At 43.4% G+C, this 22,399-nt stretch overlaps 1 long non-coding RNA gene across 1 annotated transcript in view; it reads right to left on the reverse strand.

The window, feature by feature from the left end:
• Window positions 1-22,399, reverse strand: part of LOC137332105 (uncharacterized) — a 37,140-nt gene that overhangs the window by 13,372 nt on the left and 1,369 nt on the right. Inside the window, exon 2 of the long non-coding RNA XR_010965583.1 lies at window positions 17,629-17,776. This is a non-coding gene — a long non-coding RNA (uncharacterized lncRNA). The remainder of the gene's footprint in view (window positions 1-17,628; window positions 17,777-22,399) is intronic.

Here is a 22,399-nt window from a genome sequence, read left to right on the forward strand (position 1 = left end):
TAAGTGCATTAGTGACCTGCTTAATGCAGCTGTGTACTGCAGACTGGAGATGCAGGTGATGTCCCCTGTAGAAGCCTGGTAGGAGCCTGAGGTGAAAAAGCTAAGGACGGTACTGACTTTAACAGCCACTGGCAAAGCATGGCCCCCTGGTCCAGCAGGCAGGAGGTCCTGCTGCAACAGGCTGCATAGAGCAGCAACAGCCTTTCTGGTGAAGAGCAGCCTCCTGATGCAGTGCTTCTCACAGATGCCCAGGAAACCGACTCTTGGCTTATAGACCCTCCATGCCTTCTACGAGGTGAACCCCTCATCTGCTGTCTTCTAACAAGCTCATCTGCTGCTCTTCCTGGTTGCTGGGGCTGCTGCTGCTCCAACTATTCATCCATCCAAAGCAAAGCAGCATAATTGGCAGCCATGAAAAGCAGGGTATGTAAGGCAGATCCCTATGATCTGAATGGTTGCAGTCCAGTGCCACTCATGTCAGTCAGTTTGTGAAGCCAATCTAATTATAACATTGGACCTCGATTTGCATTTATTAATGAGGCACCCATCTGTTTCCAACAGGTGAGTTTGTTACCAATTGCTGTTTTCCTGAGTGAAAATGGAGGTTGGTAGTTTCCTGTGGGAATTGGGCAGTAAGTTGATTTTCCACATTTTAATGGCCCGCCTTCCCCGTTTCAGTTGGGTGGTTAGGTTAAAATTGACACAACCCCCATGGTTTCTGTATTACTAAATGGAAAAGTTAAGAATCACTTTATTAATATTTTCCAGTAAGAGACAAATCAGTCAGTATATTGTAAGTGTATCTTGTATGAACTTTTGAAAAATAAACTTCAAATCATGCGTCTTTATTACTCAGATGATTGATATCCTCCTGCTTCTAGTGAAATAACACATCTGACATTAAATTATTTATAAACTCTACAGCAGCTTCCTTTACCATCTATCAGTCAGCTGATCATATTATAAAGACACTTCCAGACAGCTGAAAGTACCCAGGCTTCAAACTGCAGCTTTATGACAGAGACCTCTGGGGAACTAATGAACTATTTATTCAAATTCATTTCATTTGAAACTTCTGTACATATTTATTTTATATCTTTTTAATAGGGATATAGGTACAGATCGAGATGATCAAGTATCACATGTACACAATGGTTCCTGTAGTAGTGGGAGAAATGTTTATCTGGAGAACACCAGGCCAGGGTTGAATAGTGGAGATTTTGCTAGTCTTGTAAAATTGGCGTTTTACTGTCAAGGCTAATGCATAAATTATGGACACTTGAGCATGGTACTGGAACGTGTCTGATATCCATAGAGTCATGCCCCAGGAAAGAGGATGGATCACCACCGGATTTGCATGATAGCCTTCGAGAATCAAGGAATATTGATGCTGAACTTTCCCTCAGCACATAAAATGATGGCCTAAAGTCCAAAGTAGATCATAGGCATTCTGTAGGGGGAGCAGGTTTGATGGACTGAGCGGTTTTATGATTTTGTACATTTCCTATATTCTTAACTCTTAACCATAATAGATCTTAAAAGACCAGTGCCTGATTCTAAATTGGCTATACTTGTTTAACACCTCTCATTAAAATTGGTGCTATAGTGCATTAGCTGCTCTTAATAAGTAATTCAATTAGCTTCAAGTCCAGTACCCCTAAAACCATCTTGTCCTCAGAATGCATACACTTACTAGCTATTGGACCAGCTCTGCAATAAACTCATTGGCGTATAGCTGTTTGCTGTCAATCAGGTGCGGCCAAGAAACCGCCGTTGTGGCTGTGAACACAATGTACTTGACATCCCTTTGGCAAAATTCTCAATCAGTGAACAGATTTTAATGGAGAAACAACCTGGACATGAATAAATCATGAAATACTACTGATGTATGAGCACTCTATGGATTAGGTTGCAGATTTTCCAAAAACTATTTGCTTGTTTTAATTATGTGATGCAGCTGCATCTTGTGATTGGATGTAGAGAAAATCATGGGGGCTAAATTGAGCTGCGTAGCACCCGTTATGTAGGTGCTACGCAGACTCCTAAGGACCAAAAATGGTATCCAAGATGTGCACGTACACCGTACACTTACGACGTGATGTTCGCAGGACGCCATATTGGTAAAGGCATTTGCGCACGCGCACTTAACGAACGCCAGCAGCTTGTAAAGAAGGGAGAATATGTTGTAGATCAGTGTGCAATGCTGATTTAAAGGGACAGATTTGATTTTGGAACTCCACACTGCAGCCAACGCACTGTCTTAACCTCACAACAGCTGAACAGGCTTTAAACGGCATGGAGGAACCCCCTCCCCCCCAACAGCGCTATTTAAAGGGAACATTCAGTAGATACAGGTTCGTTGCTGGATTATTGCTTCTGGCTGCTGATGCATTTGTACCTGTTTTTGAAGGCATCCTGTACTTGAATACCAGGATGAGGGGACATTGCCTAAAAATTAGAGCCAGGAGTGAAGTTAGGAAATGTTTCTACACACAAAGGATGGTGGAAGTTTGTAACTCTCTTCCACAAATGACAGTTGATGCTAGCTCAATTGTTCATTTCAAATCTGAGATTGATAGATTTTTGTTAACCAAAGGGATTAAGGGATACAGGGCTAAGGTGGACATATGGAGTTAGGTTATAGATCAGCCATGATCTCAGTGAATGGCGGAACAGGCTTGAGTAGCTAAATGGCCTACTCCTGTTCCTATAATAAAGTTTTAATACTCTACAGGGAGTGGGTGGCTAGCAAGGGCACTGGTGGAGTGGCAGGGATGGGACAGGAATGCTGTCATCCTGAGAGAGGACAGCAGGTACATGTTCCATGGAGCCACTGCCACTTGCTGCTTTCTGTTATGTTCCACCTTCTCCTGCAAGAAAGCAGGAAGTGTGTTGATGAGTGTCCTGCAAGATGTTTGGGTGATGTGGCTGACATGGTTAAATAACTGCCAGTGTGTGTGACCTGTGAGTTGTGGGTGTGCAACTTGCAACAGTGATAATGTGTGAGGGTGAGATGAAGCATCTGATTGGAAGAGTTGGGTACTGATTGAAAGAGGTTGTTGATAGGTGGGTGATGGGGGGGTGTAGTATTCAATGTTTTGAAGGTACTCAACAGTTTGTAAATATAAGTATCTGTGCTTTCTGATCTCCGTTCAGACCCATATCTTATATTTTGAAAATATAAGAGTCCTGCAAACTTTGAGCAAACAAGTTGTTGCTCATTAAAAATTCCAGAGTTCCCATCATCACCATGCTTCACTATATTGCAACACAGATTCATTTCACCATTGACTTCTACCACTTCCTGCAGCCATAGTGCACCTTCCCTTTAAGAGGTGCAGGCTGCCTTTAAGTGGTGCTCGCCACTCCTGATATTGGGGCCCCCTGCTGGTGAGCAGCCACTCAGCAGTACAGGAAGGGCTGGCTGCATGCAAAAATCATGTAAAACAGCAGGCAGCGTGAATGTTACATGCTGCCTGCATCTCAACGACGGGGTGCGGGTTAATCACGCACCATGATCCCCGTGCCCATTTTCGGGGGTTAACCAATTTAACCACCGCCCCCCCCCATAACTATAACTCTCTGTACAAGGCAAATCACCGGCTGGGGACAGGGCCGTGCGTAGGGACTCCTGAAGTGGCAGCTACTGCTGCTGAGCCTCAATTGGATGAGACACTTCAGTGGCGGCTGGTAAGGTCTGGACCCCCAAAGAGTACAATTTTTAGAAAAATTGCTTCCTGGATCAGCCTCCTTGCTCGATGGCTGATTGAACCCATGGCCTGGGCTGGGGGAAATGGACGGATGGAGTAACCTCCCTCCCAACAGGCACATTTTCCTAGTATATGGGGACAGACGGATGCCAAAAGAGTACCCTGAGTCACATTTCTGTAAAGTGCTCTTCCATTGATCCCATAACCTCTGGAAGACATCACTGTTGGAGGACACTGGTGGGCTTGGAATGGTAGTCCATGGAATTTCAAGGCCAAGGCGTTTAGGAAAAAGATATAGACTAGTGCCAAATATTATAAGGGGCAATTGATGCTGGACTTCATCTCATTGAAAAGTGATGGTACCTTGCCCCACTCAAAGACTTAGCAGGAACTGAGCTAGACAGATCAAAAAAGTCCAAGGTTTGATCCCTAATCTTGATGTGCAAGCTGATCTCAGCCAGGGTAAGAAGTGGAATGAAATCTATCATAGCTTTCGCTCTGGATTACTATCCAGCAATCAGTGCTGGAATGCATGTGGATATCAGATGAAGACGGGGACCAGATTCAGCTGTGATGTCGCTGCACTCACTGGGGGAGACATTAAACTGCTGGCTGCTCATTTTGCGCCTGGAACACTGGTGACCGTGAGTTGAAAATCTGCTTTGTGCATCCATTTGTCTGCCTGAATCAACTTTCAGGTTAGCCTTTAAATGGGTGTCCAGCACTCTTGCCCAAAACAGGCAGGAGGCTATTTAAATATGCAAATCGGGGCCCTAAACCTCTTGTAAGACCTCAATTGCAACATTCAAGGAAAAATGGGTGAAGCATATGCAGTGCATGCCAGTACCACTCACTCCAGATGTTGAGAGGCTGAATTGGTGGTCTTTAAAGGGTCCACTGGATACATCGCTGCAATGGTAAGTTTTTTTCGTTTTTATTAAGATTTTTGAACTCCTGCTCCTGCTGGCCCCATAAAAATCTTCTGACCCACTGCTGACCCTTCCTTCCCTCCGTTCCCCCCCATTCCCCCAGCAGGCCTTATCTGTCAACTAGCTGCGTGCAGTAGCCAGCCGATTTTTCTCCTCAACAGGCCAGCGAGTGGCAGCAGGGTGCCCGAGAAATTTTAATGAGGTTCGAACCTGAAAGTGGTTGTCGCCTCCTAACTGCCACCTTGGGCGGATGTGACGGGCGCACCACTGATATCGTGTCCATTCAGCATGCAACCCAAAGGTCTCCACCGTTGTCTAACTCATACATGAACATTAGCCAGAGAAAATCCCAAATTTGAGAAAGGTGGAATAGTTTTTGCATCACATGTTGAGATGGTTGCACTTTTATTAATAATTGATTGGACACAATGCCTGATCACATCCATACCACTCAGCTGAAACAAAACATAAACAATTTGGATTCGGGAATCGGAAGTACAATTTCAAAATTTGCGGACGACACCAAATTGGGGGGTATAATTAATACTGAGGAGGCTGCGGCAAAATACAGGAAGACATTAATAAACTTGCAGAATGGGCATGTAAGTGGCAAATGAATTTCAATATAGATAAGTGTGAGGTATTACGTTTTGGTAGGAAGAATAAGGAGGCCACATACTGCTTGGATAATAAGAGTCTAAATGGGGTAGAGGAGCAGAGGGATCTGGGGGTACAGATACACAAATCAGGTTAATAAGGCCATAAAACAAGCAAACCAAGCACAAGGGTTCATTTCTAGAGGAATAGAATTGAAAAGCTGTGAAGTTATGATAAACTTGTGTAGAACCTTGGTTAGGCTACACTTGGAGTACTGTGAATAGTTCTGGTCTACATATTATAAAAAAGATATAAAGGCACCGGAGAAGGTGCAAAAATAATTTACTAGGCTGATCCCAGAACTGAGAGGTTATACCTATCAGGAAAGATTGAGCAGCTTGGGGCTCATTTCTTTAGAAAAGAGAAGACTGAGGGGTGACCTGATAGAGGTCTTTAAGATTATTAAAGGGTTTGGTAGGGTAGAGATGAAGAAAATGTTTCCACTTGCAGGGGAGACCAGAACTAGGAGCCATAAATATAAGGTAGTCACTAATAAATCCAATAGGGAATTCAGGAGAAATTTCTTTACTCAGAGAGTGGTTAGAATGTGGAACTCGCTACCACAAGGAATAGTTGAGGTGACTAGCATAGATGCATTTAAGGGGAAGCTAGATAAACACATGAGGGAGAAAGGAATAGAAGGATATGCTGATAGGGTTAGTTGAAGTAGGGAGGGTGGAGTCTCCTGTGGAGCATAAACACCAGCATGGAACTGTTGGGCCGAATGGCCTTTTTCTGTGCTGTATATTCTATGTAATGTAACACACATTTTAGGGACTGAAAATGCATCGAATGTGCAAATCTGTTTTATTTTTGAGATGTGCCACAAAAGTTCACTTAGAAAATCAGGTGTTAAGTCCTAAAAGCTTCTCATGAGATAATCACACTTGTCTTCACTGCTGTATGTATCATGGGTTATAGTCTTGCAGTTATGATTGTTACAGCTGCTTTTCTGTATACTTCACAGAAAGGAAATCATAACATCACAGATGTTGTACCTTAGTCATTTGAAATAGGTGGACAGGAAATCGAGATTAATTTGTTTCCCCAAAGCAGAACATAAATAATTAATGGGGGCAAATTTCATAAGAAATATGATGCTGTCTAGGAATAGCTATGACCACATCTAAGTTCCTGTCTTATCATTGACTAGTCACACATTGCACTAAAGGACTCCTCAATAATAGTCTTACCCTTTCCTTGTGGAGTGATTTTGCCTCCTATGTGCTGTACATTGCTTCGACTTAAAGCAGTTCTGTAATACACTGGATTTCCCAGTGTTCTAGAATCCACCCCATTTATAACAAGAGTAGATTTCACAATGCGAGCATTAAGGGAGATGCCAGGGAAGATGCAGTTATATTGCAAATGGTCCATGTGGCCTAACATCACTACAGAGAATCGGAATAGCATTCCGTTTCTGAAATTTAACAGCAGCAGACGCTTCTTTTGCCAGTGCCAAGTGAAAACTGCACGGCACCAATGTATGTGTTCACTTTAGCCTACCTATTAATATTTATTTTATTCTCTCTTTGGTATTCATTTCTTCTGTTTATATTACAAATAAAAATCTAATGTGAGTGAAAATTTAATTCAGGCAAGTTAAAAAAAAATCCTACTCAGCACTTTGAAAACATTTGGCAGCCTGACTTCTGAATGCTGAAGCACACACTATTTTAAGCTTTCTGCAGTGTTTCTGATTTTTTTTTCTTAATGCTCTAGGCTGGCAATAGATCTTGAGAGCATTCCAAGTCCTGACAGCCATCTCCCTCCTTCCCCCCGTCACAAGAAACTTTCTTATGACAAAGTGACCTTCAGAAGCTAGAAAGCAAAGAATTTTTAATTTGGAGTGCCTGAATTGCTTTCCAGTTCAATGCACAGCAGAACCCATAAAAAAAAATCAGTCTATGTGGAGGAGGAACACATCTCACCTCTCACATCCCAAGCTTTATGTGAAGCACAGTCCTGTACTTTGTATTCCAACATTTCTGCTTAGGCTTTACAGACACCTCCATTTTAACCTGTGGCTGATTCCGACTTCCTGACAAGAATGAAACAAGGAACTGTTTTATAATATATGATTTTGGCCGTTGGTCACAATCCTAGCGGTACCCACATTTGGTAAACCAGCCTGACCAGTTAATTTGTAGACCATGTAGTGTAATAAAATTGCATATTTTCAAACATACTTCCAAGCTAAAAGGAAATATATATTTTATTATAATATCCTGACTATGCTATTTGTTTAGCTAATCTACTAAGAACCCATTGATAGTGGTTTTCAACTGCATTACATTTACATCATCCTTCAAATGGCACCTATAGTCACACCACAAAGCCCAAGAATAACATACCACATAAATCAAATATAGTTATGCCAAAATGACTAACAGAGTCAATGGAGGGAATTTTAATTTTAATATGTGTTCCTCCTCCACATAGATTGAAGCCGGTGGGCTCCTTCTTTAAATATGCAGATCGAGCTGTGAGGATGTCATCGGATCCGGCCCGACTGCATTATTAACCTGAGGCCTGAGTGGGGAAGCAGCAGTGGCTTCCCGCCAGGCCAAAGCTTTTGGGATCCGCATCCAGGGCCAGATGAGGCTCAGGTAAATGTAAACTTTTTAAGTATTTTAAGATGTCCTTGTGGGCCAGAAGGATCAGGAGTTCTGCTCCAAGCCACACAAGGAAACCACGGGTCTCCCCTGCCCTAACCCCTCCCCTAATCTCTCTGGGCACCCTTCGGCGTGCGAGATTACCACTCAATCCGCCCCCCCCCTCCCCCACCACCACACACCGATTCCACCTCCTGTTAAATCGACCCCAACGTTTCCGCAGTAGTTGTCTGAAATGTAAAAAGCAAAGTTCTGAGAAAAACAATTGTAAACAATTTTACAACACCAAGTTATAGTCCAGCAATTTTATTTTAAATTCACAAGCTTTCGGAGATTTTCTCCTTCCTCAGGCCTGAGGAAGGAGAAAATCTCCGAAAGCTTGTGAATTTAAAATAAAATTGCTGGACTATAACTTGGTGTTGTAAAATTGTTTACAATTGTCAACCCCAGTCCATCACCGGCATCTCCACATCCTGAGAAAAACAGAGGAAGTCAAACCAAGAGTCAAAGTTAGATTTCTATGTTTGTAATTAAAATGTCAGCATGTTGCAGCTGGTTCAGTAAATGCTTGAATAATGTATAAAAATCACAATCAAGAAACTGTTTCAGGAAGTCTCTTGGCCTGCTTCTGTCTCAGAGCTAACAGTCATGGATTAATCCTCTATTTCTCTGAGAACAGCAGCTGATTTTAGAAAAAGTTCCATTTGTAAGTTATTACTAACGTGTAGGTAGCCATATTGGATACTTTGTTTTCCTATTTCTTTCTCTTTTTCCTTCGTTTTATGTTGAAGCTGGTGACTCATGCTGGGTACAGTGACAAGGGTGCTGACAGTCTTCTGGTACTTTGCCCAAGTGGCCAATCTTCCTGTACAAACCTAAATAATGAGTGTTGACAGGTTATTTTATTATAGGGCAGTCACAGCCAAGCACATTCTTGTGCCCACCCAGAACAGCAACCATTGAATAGATTCCACGATTTAAATACGACAGGCATGATTTTAGCCTGGAAAAACGAGTGGGTTGGGGGGGGGGTGGGCAGTGAAAATTGCAAAAATCTAAAATCCACCCCTAACCCGCCTCCAACCTGCCCATTTCTGGTTTCACGGGGGCAGGACGAGGGTGGGTAAACAACCCGCTCTCAGGAGTCGGGTCAGGCATTAAAAGCTTTTAAGGAAGCTGCAGGCCTCCATTTTCAAAGCTTTTTCATTTTAGCCCCTGGGGGCCGGGATTCCCGGGCCTTCTCCTTCACACCAGGTGAGAGGAGGTGCGAAGGTCAGAGGCTGGGTATTCTGTGGCGAGTGACTCACCTCCTGACTCCCCATAGCCTTTCCACCATCTGCAAGACACAAGTCAGGAGTGTGATGGAATACTCTCCACTTGCCTGGATGAGTGCAGCTCCAACTATACTCAAGAAGCTCGACACCATCCAGGATAAAGCAGCCTGCTTGATTGGCACCCCATCCACCACCCTAAACATTCACTCTCTCCACCACTAGCGCACTGTGGCTGCAGTGTGCACCATCCACAGGATGCACTGCAGCAACTCGCCAAGGCTTCTTCGACAGCACCTCCCAAACCCGCGACTTCTACCACCTAAAAGGACAAGAGCAGCAGGCACATGGGAACAACACCACCTGCACGTTCCCCTCCAAGTCACACACCATCCCGACTTGGAAATATATCGCCGTTCCTTCATCGTCGCTGGGTCAAAATCCTGGAACTCCCTACTTAACAGCACTGTGGGAGAACCTTCACCACCTGGACTGCAGCGGTTCAAAAAGACGGCTCACCACCACTTTCGCAAGGGCGATTAGGGATGGACAATAAATGTTGGCCTTGCCAGCAACGTGCACATCCCATGAACGAATTAAAACAAGGCCCGAAACTGCCTTATAGCACAGCTTTTGGACCCAGAGGAGGAGTAGTGCTTCCCCCAGGCCCAACAAGCCTAACTGCAGCGACCCCCCACCAATGATTTCGACACCCCCACCAACGATCGTCGACAACCCCCACCCCATGATTGCCGACCCCCAAAATGACCCCCCGATTCCAACACCCCCTTACCAGCGACCGAGCCCCCTCCCGATGACTGACCCCCAATTCTCCCCACTGACTGACCCCCGATCCTCCCCGTGATGATAAACCCCCCCGTGCCCTCCATGCCCCCCCCCCCCCGATGCCCCCTATGCCCCTCCCATCTAACACTCACCTGAACACGTCGTCTTCCTTCCTCTTCTCCCATTCGACTGAGACCAGTTTGATAAAGTCCTAAGGTTGTCCGGGAAACCCGTACTTCCGGGTTTCCCATCCACAATTCGACCCGCCCACCCCCTTCCCGGCTCCGGGCTAAAATTATGCCCGAATTGTCTATTGACACCACTGTGTCAGCCTATGAGATAGAGGTGGGTGGGACTTATGACATCACTTACAGCAAACAAAGTCTACGCACTCAGACACCAAACAGGTCTATATAAATAGCGCACTACAACAATCTATTTACTCAGCAGTCTATTTTGACAGATGCTCTACGAACTACAACAAACAGAACTCATGACCAAAACGACAGCAAAGTCTCCTAATAAAAGCAAGGCTATTTCTCCAGTAAAATACAGGGAGTGGAGAATAGTTGCATAATAACAATTATATGTGTAAAATCAATCCCAACAACAACAGCAACAACTTGCATTTATATAGCGCCTTTAATGTAGTAAAACATCCCACGGCGCTTCACAGGAGCATTATTAAATAAAATTTGACATCGAGCCACATAAGAAAATATTAGGATGGGTGATCAAAAGCTTGGTCAAAGAGGAAGGCTTTAAGGAGCGTCTTAAAGGAGGAGAGAGAGGTAGAGAGGCGGAGAGGATTAAGGAGGGAATTCCAGAGCTAAGGGCCTAGGCAACTGAAGGCATGGCCTCCAATGGTGGAGCATTTAAAATTGGGGATGCGCAAGAAGCAAGAATTGGAGGAGCACAGAGATCTCGGAGGATTGTAAGGCTGGAGGAGGTTACAGAGATAGGGAGGGGTGAGGCCATGGAGGGATTTGAAAACAAGGATGAGAATTTTAAAATCGAGGCTTTCCCGGACCAGGAGCCAATGTAGGTCAGTGAGCACAGGGGTGATGGGAGAACGGGACTTGGTGCAAGTTCAGATACAGAGTTTTAGATCAGCTCAAGTTTATGGAGGGTGGAAGATGGGAGGCCAGCCAGGAGAGCATTGGAATAATCGAATGGTCGAGTCTAAAGGTAACAAAGGCCTGGATGAGGGTTCAGCAGCAGATGAGCTGAGGCAGGGCGGAGACCGGTGATGTTCCGGACATGGCAGTAGGCGGTCTTGGTGATGGAGCGGATATGTGGTCGGAAGCTCATCTCAGAGTCAAGTAGGATGCCAAAGTTGTGAAGGTTCTGGTTCAGCCTCTGACATTGGCCAGGGAGAGGGATGGTGTCCGTGGCTAGGGCATGGAGTTTGCGGCAGGAATCAAAGACAATGGCTTTGGTCTTCCCAATATTTAGTTGAAGGAAATTTTTACTCACCCAGTACTGGATGTCAAACAAGCAGTGTACCAAATGAGAGACAGTGGAGGGGTCGAGAGAGGTGGTGGTGAGGTAGAGCTGGGTGTCGTCACCGTACATGTGGAACCTGATGTCGTATTTTCGGATGATGTCGCCGAGCGTCAGCACATAGATGAGAAATAGGAGGGGGCCAAGGATAGATCCTTGGAGGACTCCAGAGGTAATGGTGCAGGAGCAGGAAGAGAAGCCATTGCAGGTGATTCTCTGGCTATCACTGGGTAGATGAGTCACTTACAGCAGTGTGGTCTGCAGGTGTGTGATAGGAGAATTACTCAATCATCTCCATTTTGGCCAGGAATAGTGGTGTCACTATATGCAGCCTATTGAAAAATAATTATACATCCATTTCCAAAGCAAATTTAAACTGATACCAGAATTTGGCTTAGCATTTTTTATCAACTGATTGACTACATAACAACATGAAGGTAGGTCATAAAAAGCCTTCATTCAGCGTTCAGTCTCACTCTACACATGGACCAAAACACTTTTCCTCTTTGCACATGAATGTTTTTCCTTCTCATGATGTGTGTCACTTTTCATAATCATGGTCAACAACAAAATTATTTATATTCAGGCAGGAAAAGTACTTTTCAGTATTTTAACATAAGGCAGGCCACCTCCTGGAATATTAATCACTAATAATGGATTGAAACCCAGGTTAACCCTGGCCTAAAATGAAACCGCCAATAATTCTTATTTTCCCTAATCTTTATACAAAAATTCAACAACCTGCTGGGCCTGCACACCATAATAATACTGATTCTCCCCACTCTGTGGCACACCACAAAAGAGGTATTCTGTGATAAATGAGGAAGGGCAGAGCCACCTCATGTAATTGTGTTGGATAAACTGTAAATACATACAAGTTGTAATGCAATTTCATTTTTATCGTGACACAATCAGAACAACCTCTTCTCCATAATGTACGGAATGAGATAGAATGAGACATGAACACATCATCAGATAAATTGCATGAAAGAAGGAAACTGGAAAAAGACAAAGGCACATACTTGACATTCTTACAATTCTATTTTGCCACTCTGATATCCATAAAAAAGAGGTTGTTTAGAAATCTAGACTGGGGAAATGAAAGTAGAAGGGGAGACAAGCTTTGCCGGAGAACACCCTGCTCGTCTTTGATTAGTGCCATTGGATCTTTAGCATTCACCCAAACCAATGAAAAGACCTCAGTCCTTTCACCCAAAGGAAAGGACCTTTGACAAAGCAGCACTCTCTCAGTACTGGACTGGAGTGTCAGTTTAGATTATGTACTGAAGTGCAAGAGTCAACCTGGAGCCCATGACTTTCTGATCCAGAGGTAATAATCCTATAATCATAGAAACATAGAATCAGAGAAGTTTACAACATGGAAACAGGCCCTTCGGCCCAACATGTCCATGTCGCCCAGTTTATACCATTAAGCTAGTCCCAATTGCCTGCACTTGGCCCATATCCCTCTATACCCATCTTACCCATGTAACTGTCCAAATGCTTTTTAAAAGACAAAATTGTACCCGCCTCTACTACTGCCTCTGGCAGCTCGTTCCAGACACTCACCACCCTTTGAGTGAAAAAATTGCCCCTCTGGACCCTTTTGTATCTCTCCCCTCTCACCTTAAATCTATGCCCCCTCGTTATAGACTCCCCTACCTTTGGGAAAAGATTTTGACTATCTAAGATCACCCCTTAACCTCCTACTCTCCAGGGAAAAAAGTCCCAGTCTATCTAACCTTTCCCTATAAGTCAAACCATCAAGTCCCGGTAGCATCCTAGTAAATCTTTACTGCACTCTTTCTAGTTTAATAATATCCTTTCTATAATAGGGTGACCAGAACTGTACACAGTATTCCAAGTGTGGCCTTACTAATGTCTTGTACAACTTCAACAAGACATCCCAACTCCTGTATTCAATGTTCTGACCAATGAAACCAAGCAAGCTGAATGCCTTCTTCACCACCCTATCCACCTGTGACTCCACTTTCAAGGAGCTATGAACCTGTATTCCTAGATCTCTTTGTTCTATAACTCTCCCCAACGCCCTACCATTAACGGAGTAGGTCCTGGCCCGATTCGATCTACCAAAATGCATCACCTCACATTTATCTAAATTAAACTCCATCTGCCATTCATCGGCCCACTGGCCCAATTTATCAAGATCCCGTTGCAATCCTAGATAACCTTCTTCACTGTCCACAATGCCACCAATCTTGGTGTCATCTGCAAACTTACTAACCATGCCTCCTAAATTCTCATCCAAATCATTAATATAAATAACAAATAACAGCGGACCCAGCACCGATCCCTGAGGCACACCGCTAGTCACAGGCCTCCAGTTTGAAAAACAACCCTCTACAACCACCCTCTGTCTTCTGTCGTCAATCCAATTTTGTATCCAATTGGCTACCTCACCTTGGATCCCGTGAGATTTAACCTTATGTAACAATCATAATGATTTAGACACTCTACAGATACCTTTTCTCAAGCCCAGCACAAAGGACCATCTCCAGAAACAAGCTTTGCTACCTATGAACCAACACATGACTTTATGCATAATATAATCTAGTTAGCAGGTCTCAGGCTGTACAATGGACCCTTTTATTAATTTGTTGCATAGTAGAAATGATAAAGATCACTACCATAAACTCCTGGTCATTCTGAGTGATGGACAAATAACACTTTAACAAACAGGATCTATCAAGCTACAGACTACAAATTGGGATTATTAAGAACTAAGATTAAACAGAAGCAAGAGCAAACACAATAAATTCCACTAGCAAACCTATGAACAGAGGTGAAAACAATATCCTTTCAAACAGTAATTACATGGAAGACAGGGTTTGCATATTATATGTGCAGCCAGGTAGAAGCAAACCCTTACAGATAGCAGCAAAAGAAACTATTCCTGAATTTACACAGCCTAACCTGGTAAAGAGTGTATGTGTATGCGTGTGTATATAAAACTAAAATATCCAGGTATATCAAGGTCCTTTTGACTTCAAACAAGGCAGATATCAGTTCCATCACAGTGAAAATGTTATCAACTAAGCCAAGCTCATATTGTAGTGAGTTTGAAACACTAGACAAATCCAAGTCAAATCAGATTGACAGTTCAATTAAACCCCTCCTAAAAAATTTATGGGTATAAATTCACAGGTTTTGGCAAAAAATGAGCACAAAACGATATTGTGGATCAACAAACAAGATTAAATATCCAGTTTGTGTCTGTAACTTCTGCACACAATGAGACTACAATGCGATTACACAAGCCTTGCTATAGCCTGGCGCCAATGTAGTATTGTATTGTTTCAATGCTGCAATATGTCTCATACTTTATTTTCACAGGATTCAAATTTTATGGCTGGTAATGTTATTTTCTTTTCTGCTCTGAAGCTCAATTTGTTACAAACTTTACCACCAGGTTGGAGATGAGGTGGTGGTTGCTACTGGTGTAGCCTAACCAATTGCTCAACGTTGACCAATCCATGGAGCATCTAAGTAAGGAGGAGGAAGAAACTAAATCCACACAAATACAATTTTCGGAGTTTGGGGCAATTGATCAAACAGAATCAGTCTGAGTATTTCCCGACTTCCCTTCAATCTGACAAAACTTTTTTAAACTACGGTTGACAGGTTTGAAATGGTCACTTAATTTGAATTCCTTGGCTGAAAAGGAAGCCAAGCAAATAACTCCCAGGCCTCTGCCAAAGCTATTCTATTAGTTTTTGTCAGGAAGTGCACAAGGGCAGATTAGTTGACTTTGTTTCCTGTTGGGAAAGCTCTGGCTTCAGCTGAGTGCTTCCTCAAAGATCTAGCTGAGATGGGGACTTTCCCAACGGAAAATCACAGAAGTGAACCACCTGCACCCAACACTCTATGGGACAGTACTTTTGTAACAAAGCCAGACTACCCCAGAAGTGGAGGGTTATTAGGACATTTCTTAATGTTTAATAAAAATCTAAGCATCATTGATGAGCATCATTGGAATAACCAGAATCATAACACCAAATTTGCCCAACTGTTTCTATATTAAACCATGATGTGGAGATGCCGGTGATGGACTGGGGTTGACAATTGTAAACAATTTTACAACACCAAGTTATAGTCCAACAATTTTATTTGAAATTCACAAGCTTTTGGAGGCTTCCTCTTCCTCAGGTGAATGTTGTGGGGGGAAAAAAAAAAAAATTTTTCCCACAACATTCACCTGAGGAAGGAGGAAGCCTCCGAAAGCTTGTGAATTTCAAATAAAATTGTTGGACTATAACTTGGTGTTGTAAAATTGTTTACATATATTAAACCAATTATAGACATGTGAAATGCTAAGTAAGGGAGGTAATATTTGTGCTGCTGAATGGGTCAGTGATGTTGTCTGCAGCTTTCATCAGGTCTGAAAATTGTCTGCAGCTTATACCGTCTATAAACATTCAGCATTTTTATTTGTCATAGTGAAAATTCAATGATCTATATAAATAACAAATATTCTGATTCTTACTCTCCGCTTGAGTAATCTCGCTGCTAAGCTCATAACATTTAATAGATTCATTTCTTCATGTGTGAATAATAGCAAATGTGGACATAACTGAGCTTAGTTGAAGAGATAAATATTAAATCAATTTTTTGCTTTGATGCAATTTGCAGACCTGATGAAAGACCTTCAAGCTTCTCGGGGGGCAGGGTTGGGGGGCGGTGCGGTGCGGGTGAGGAGCGGTGCTACACCCTGTCATATTTTACCTAAAGTTAAACTAAGAGACCCAGACTTTCTCCTACTTTGACTACTCATTCACCCGATGTTAGAGAACTACTGTGAAACTTACAATCAAATTTATTAAAAGAATGTCAGTCTACAGACATCAAAACCTATTTCCTCCACTTCTGGAATTGTCTGTAATGTCGTTAATCAGGCAAATAATCAGTGGCTGGTAACATAACCCAGATGTGGATCAAGAGTTAATTTACCTTCCTGTGCTCTTCAGGGTAGCAGCAAAAAAACATCAATATGTGCAGAGGCTATTAGTTACCCATTAAATGCATTAATAGCCTCGATAATTGTGATAAAAGTAGCTGTGATTGCTGAATCGGCTGTGGAGTGAGGATGAATAGGAACAATTATGCCTACCTGTACCAGAAAAGTGCATGTTACTGACCATGTCACATGTATGCCTGTGGATAAAGTGCTAGCTCGCCAGCTGCAAATATTCAGGAAACGAAGGCCCACCAACTTCATGTATGGTAGGAGGTGACACAGCAGCACTGAAATCGCAAGGCTTTACTCTCTGCCTCGTTTGATGGAAATGCAGAGAGGAGAATCGGGCACAGTAGTCATTGCACTCAATTCTTGCCACTCTCTGATCATTCAGCTATTCGTTTAACTGTTACACTGTTAACTGGGCTGCAAACAGAAAGGGTTAATAACATCAGCTATTTAGATCTTCAATATAATATTACTTTAAGTCTTTCTTTTTTTGGATGTGGGAAAGTGGTAGAATCAAACAATAATGGAAACTATGATGCAACATAATTGCCAGACATTTTACAGAGGTTATTCATGGTATTGAATTCAAAGCCAAACCCAAAAATGGTGCTGTGTATTTTACAAGATGACAGTGAGAAAAAAATCCTGAAAATACAGTGATGAATGTTCTCCTAGTATTGGCTATTAAAATAATTGCACAACCTTTATTCTACTGGAGACACAAAAGGGTAATTCTTTCTTTTCACAGGAGAATTGCTGTTCCTCGGGCAGATTCAATAATAACTTTCAAAAGGGAATTAGATAAATACTTGAAGGGAAAAAATTTAAGGGCCACGGGGAAAGAGCAGGGGAGTGGGACTAATTGGATAGCTCTTTCAAAGAGCTGGCACAGGCACGCTGGGCCGAATGGCTTCCTCCTGTGCTGTGATACTATGATAATGAAGAAGAAACAGGGGTGGAGTCCTGTTACATCAGGTCTCTGCTCCAATTGCGCTGCTCGAGGATTTTTTGGAATTTCTATTTCAGCACCATTTCAGTCACCAAAGGAGCACTTTGAAGTTACATCTTGAAGTTTGAGGATGTAACTTGATCAGTGATGGAACCACAGCCCTGGTTTTAACCCAACCTGGGAACAGAGTGAGTGAACAGTTAAAATGGCGAAAATCAACTTACCGCCACATTCCTGCTGGAAACCCGCTGACAGCCATTTTAACTCGGGAGCTGATAGACACGCACACACCCTCTGGCAAGCACACACGAGAATAAAATGGGCAAAATGTGGCCCAATTTTGGGGACCAACGTCCTGCGCCCCAAGGACTCCTGAAAAAGATCCGACCTGAAATTGGTCATTAGGTCCCTTACATATGAAAATGATGGGCCTAATGCCTGTTTTAAGGCCCTCCCCAGAATTGGTCTACCATGAGCGGGGCAGGAGTCAGGCCTGCAACGCTTAGGATTCTTCAGCGGCCACTGTGGCCAAAGCAGTGGTTGCTAACGAAAGGTGGTATAAAAAAAGAATAATAATAATTTAAAAAAACATTTTTTGTGGAGCCAGGAGGAGCAGGAGAGCTCCCCGCCCGCGATCAGTTCCCTTCCCGTTCTATTCTCCCCACTCCCGTGGAACTTAACTGATGGCCACTGCTGCTGGCCTGAAATTCAAACCACCAGAAGGGAGAGATGCCTGTGGAGGCACAATAGACACCGGCTGCCCACCCAGATTATTTAGATGAGGCCTGAGGCTTAATTTTGGGCTGGCTTCGGGCCTTCTGGTTTGAGTGCCCATTGCAGTATCGCTGCCTTCACTACCGTAACCATGCGCTGGCAAATTTCCACCCCTGCGATGGTTTTTGAAAGAAATGGGTGATGGCAGGTTAGATATTTTTATGAACTAAATCCCATTTAGAATGCATAACTTCAGCTGCGATTTTCGAAATCAGTTTATACTGATGTTTCTATGGGAAAAGTGTGCCTTGATACGCTTTATCTTCATTTCCTTAGCCAGTTCAATTGCTTTAATTGTCAGAGAACATTGTTGAAGCTCTCTCCCCTGCCTGATTAAACTGTGCAGATGGCCTCAGGAAGGAACACTGTGATGCCATATATATACTAAACAGCAAAGATTTTGCAAAACCATTTCATAGAATCATACTGCATAGAAGGAGGCCATTCAGCCCTTAGTGCCTGTGCCGGCTCTTTGAAAGAGCAATCCAATTATAATTTTTGTAAGCAGACTGAGGGTCACCTCCCAGTCAAGCCAAGTAATTAAACCATACTTTCAGCAATTCAAATACTGACTGTGTTGATCTATGTTGTTATAAACTGGACAGCCAGGTGGTGAAGGATAAAATACTACAGCCTGATCTTCAGTTGTTTCCAAGCCTTTAATGATAGAGCTCCACATTACCCACTCCACACCCGAGATAAGCTCTCATATAAATGGATACAAGAGAGTCCCCAATTGATACGCTCCAGCTGAATACAATTAACATTAATTGATATAAATCATATGGATACAATTAACATATGTGACCTATTGTATTTGTGCTCTGTAGATGTTAGTGGATTATTTAGTGGAGTTATTGGCCACAGTTTTGCTACATCTAATACTTGTCCATGAATCTATCATAAAACATGGAGACACAATGAATGAGTCATGCATTGAGCTTTGACATATGTATGTGCATTGCAATGATATTCTGAGCATGACAAACCACTTGCATATTCTTGGATCAGAATCATTTCCTATTGAGATAAGAAAAACATTCTGTAAAATTGGATATATCTCAACATTTGCGTATAGATGATTAATGGGTGATCTAATTGAAATGTTGAAGATGATTAATGGAGTTGATAGGGTAGATAGAGAAAAACTATTTCCTCTGATGGGGGAATCCAGAACAAGGGGGTATAACCTGAAAATTAGAGCGAGGCCTTTCAGGGGTGATTTCAGAAAGCAATTCTTCACACAAAGGGTAGTGGAAATCTGGAACTCTCTCCGTCAAAAAGCTGTTGAGGCTAGGTCAATTGAAAATTTCAAAACTGAGATTGATAGATTTTTGTTAGGCAAGGTTAATATAGAACCAAGGCAGGTAGATGGAGATAACGTACAGATCAGCCATGATCTAATTGAATGGCGGAACAGGCTCGAGGGGCTGAATGGCCTAATCCTGTTCCTATTTGCACAGTCAGTGACTCAGAAAACTAACTGTAGCATCATACAATTCTGCTACTATCGTGCTTTCGAAAAGTATGCGTTTTGAGAAGGGGGGGAAGAATGAAGGGGTGAGGGAAGGAAGGAGTAGGGGAAACGATATGAAGGGAAGGATATGGGGTTGAATATTCAAAGGGGAAAAGAGAGGAGATGGGATAATTTTAAATCAAAAGCAAAATGCTGCAGATGCTGGAAATCTGAAATAAAAACAAAAAGTGCTGGAAATACTCAGCAAGTCAGGCAGCAGCTGTGGAGAGAGAAATAGAATTAACGTTTCAGGTTGAGGACCATTCGTCAGAACTGGCGTGATTTTAATATTGCCCATAATTCTCTTCTATCTACCCCATCTTCTCCGTTTCCCTTCCCCTGCTCTCCCCCTCCATTCTTCCCTCCTCTTCTTCTCTGGTCTCTTCTGCCCCATTCCCACTTCCAATTTACTCCTATCCTCTTGCTCTCCTCTGCTTCCCCTCCTCTAATCCCCATCCCTATTTCTCCCCTACCTTCCTCCTCCACACTTCTTCGCCTTGCTCTCCTGCCCTTTCTTCGCCCTCCTCCTCCTCCTCTTCCCATTCTCTCACCTACCTCTCCTCTAATCCCCATTATTTTCTCTCCTCTCCCTCTCCTCTCACCTCTGTCCTCCCCCCCTCCTTTGCACTTCTCTTCTCCTCTTCTACTCACCCTCTCCCCTCCTCACCCTTACTCATTAATCTCCTCCTCTTCATGCCCCTCATTGCCCTCCTGCCCCATACCTCTCTCTTCCCTCATTCCTCTTCTCCACCCCCTCCAATCCTCCTGTCTACCCCCTCCAATTCTCCTCTCCACCTTCCTCATCCCATCCTTCCTCTCTTCCTTTCTTCCCCCTTCCCTCACTCTTGCAAACTCTCTTTGCTATCCCTCTTTCTTTCTTCTGCTTCCCCTTCTCTTTCATTGTTTCCTCCTTCCTCTGCACCCCTCTCCACTTCCCCTACTGCTTCCCTCTTCATCCCTCTCCGGATAGGGAGAATCAGGGCATAGGCCTGGATAATCTATCAGTGGATTGGGAGTTAATGGGATGCATCCAAGAAAAATTGATGGATATGGGGATGTGCCATGGTCAATGGGGTGTGGGTGGTTGGTCCCTATGTATAATAATTTGTTGAGTGGGGGAGGGAGAGGAGGTCAGCGTACAGAATAACTTGCTCAAGGTGGGGAAAAACAGTTGCATAGCTGGGGGGTTGGGACGAGTGGTTGAATCATGCTATTGGAGATGCAGTTGAATGAGGAGGGAAGACAAAGGAGTCCCAATTTGGAAAACATTGCTTGGTGAAGAGGGGGGTGATCCTGAAGTTGGCTTCATGGAATAGGGGTGAAAGTTAAATCTGCCAAAAAATTGTTTGTTTGATTTTTCAGGGACATAAGGCAACATGGTAGTCTATCTTCGGGCAACATTCTTCTGCTGTGTATGACCAGGTACCTGCAGCCAAGAGATTAGCATGCTAATGTTTATTGGTAAGTCCAATGTAATGGTGGCCACAGCTGCAGGGAGAATGGGGGTTCAAAAAATTACTTTACTTGTCCTTAAAAACATTTTTCCAAACATATTCATACTTTTCCTGTGTCATGTATTTTATTCCCTGAATTATTGGACCAATGATTGTACAGACAAAGCAAAGATAGTGGAAAGGGTTCGCGAGGATTTTACTTTTCGATTTCAAAGGTGAGGGACAGGGTGAAGGCCGAAATAATGGCATCAATAATTTTGGTCTGAACTACAATTCGGGCAGGGAGTGGGCGAGACAAACGATCCACCTGCCCAATGATAATGGTAGGCCTCATTTAAATGAACAAACTGTCAGTGCTAATCATCTCGTCTCTTGAGAGGGCAGGAAATCCGGAGGGGCAGATGCTCATCATGGGCCTAAAGCACCATCTGAAAGGGAGGGCTGAAAGCATTGGGGGTTAATCCGGAGCAGCAGATTTCAGTGGCAGGGAAATTTTATGAGCACACACAGCAACAAGGAGATTAACTTATGGAAGCCTTTAAGGCTCAAACTCTCAAGAGACTGAAGAAAAAATGAGTGCCAGACTTGCTTCCAGCTTTCCTCCACTACAGCTAGGTTTCCCTTTAAATGGTGCTGTAGCGGCCTCCTCCCGACCTGTACTGCCCATGGTTTGTGGGTGGGTTGAAGAGGTAGCAGTGTCCAGCCACTAGAAGCACTTTCAAATTGAGTAACTTGTCAAAAACTACAATAAACTGTCAGCAGATTAACTCCCAAACCTTTGCAGTGATTTGAATTACAGCAGGTGAGAATACCTTAAAGTAAATGGACACCTCCCGACCTGTACTGGCCATGGTTTGTGGGCAGCTTGAGGAATTAGCGGTGATAGTGGTGATTGACAGGAAAATCACGCTGTAGTCTCAACTGTGTCTTCTGACCCCTACTTAAATATACTCAGAGGCCTCTGCCTGTTTTCAACGGGAGCACAGATCCGCTCAAATATCGGAATGGGTGACCTCCAGTGGTAAGTTGGCAGCCTTTTTTCTAGCAACTCTACTTCCGCTATGGCCCCATTTACAGGCAGAAACGGGGCGGCAGAGAAACAGAAATTGGGGCCTCTATGTCTCCATGACACAGCGGAGAGAGGAAGAAGACATGGTTGGGGGTGGGGAGGGAGAGAGAGCTGAAGGACAACCTTTCCCCTCTCCTATGCAGAATTAAAAATCTTTAGGCTTTCAAAACAGGCAACATCCT

This window comes from Heptranchias perlo, chromosome 14 (genome assembly GCF_035084215.1).
Source record: "Heptranchias perlo isolate sHepPer1 chromosome 14, sHepPer1.hap1, whole genome shotgun sequence".
NCBI classification, from domain to species: domain Eukaryota; kingdom Metazoa; phylum Chordata; class Chondrichthyes; order Hexanchiformes; family Hexanchidae; genus Heptranchias; species Heptranchias perlo.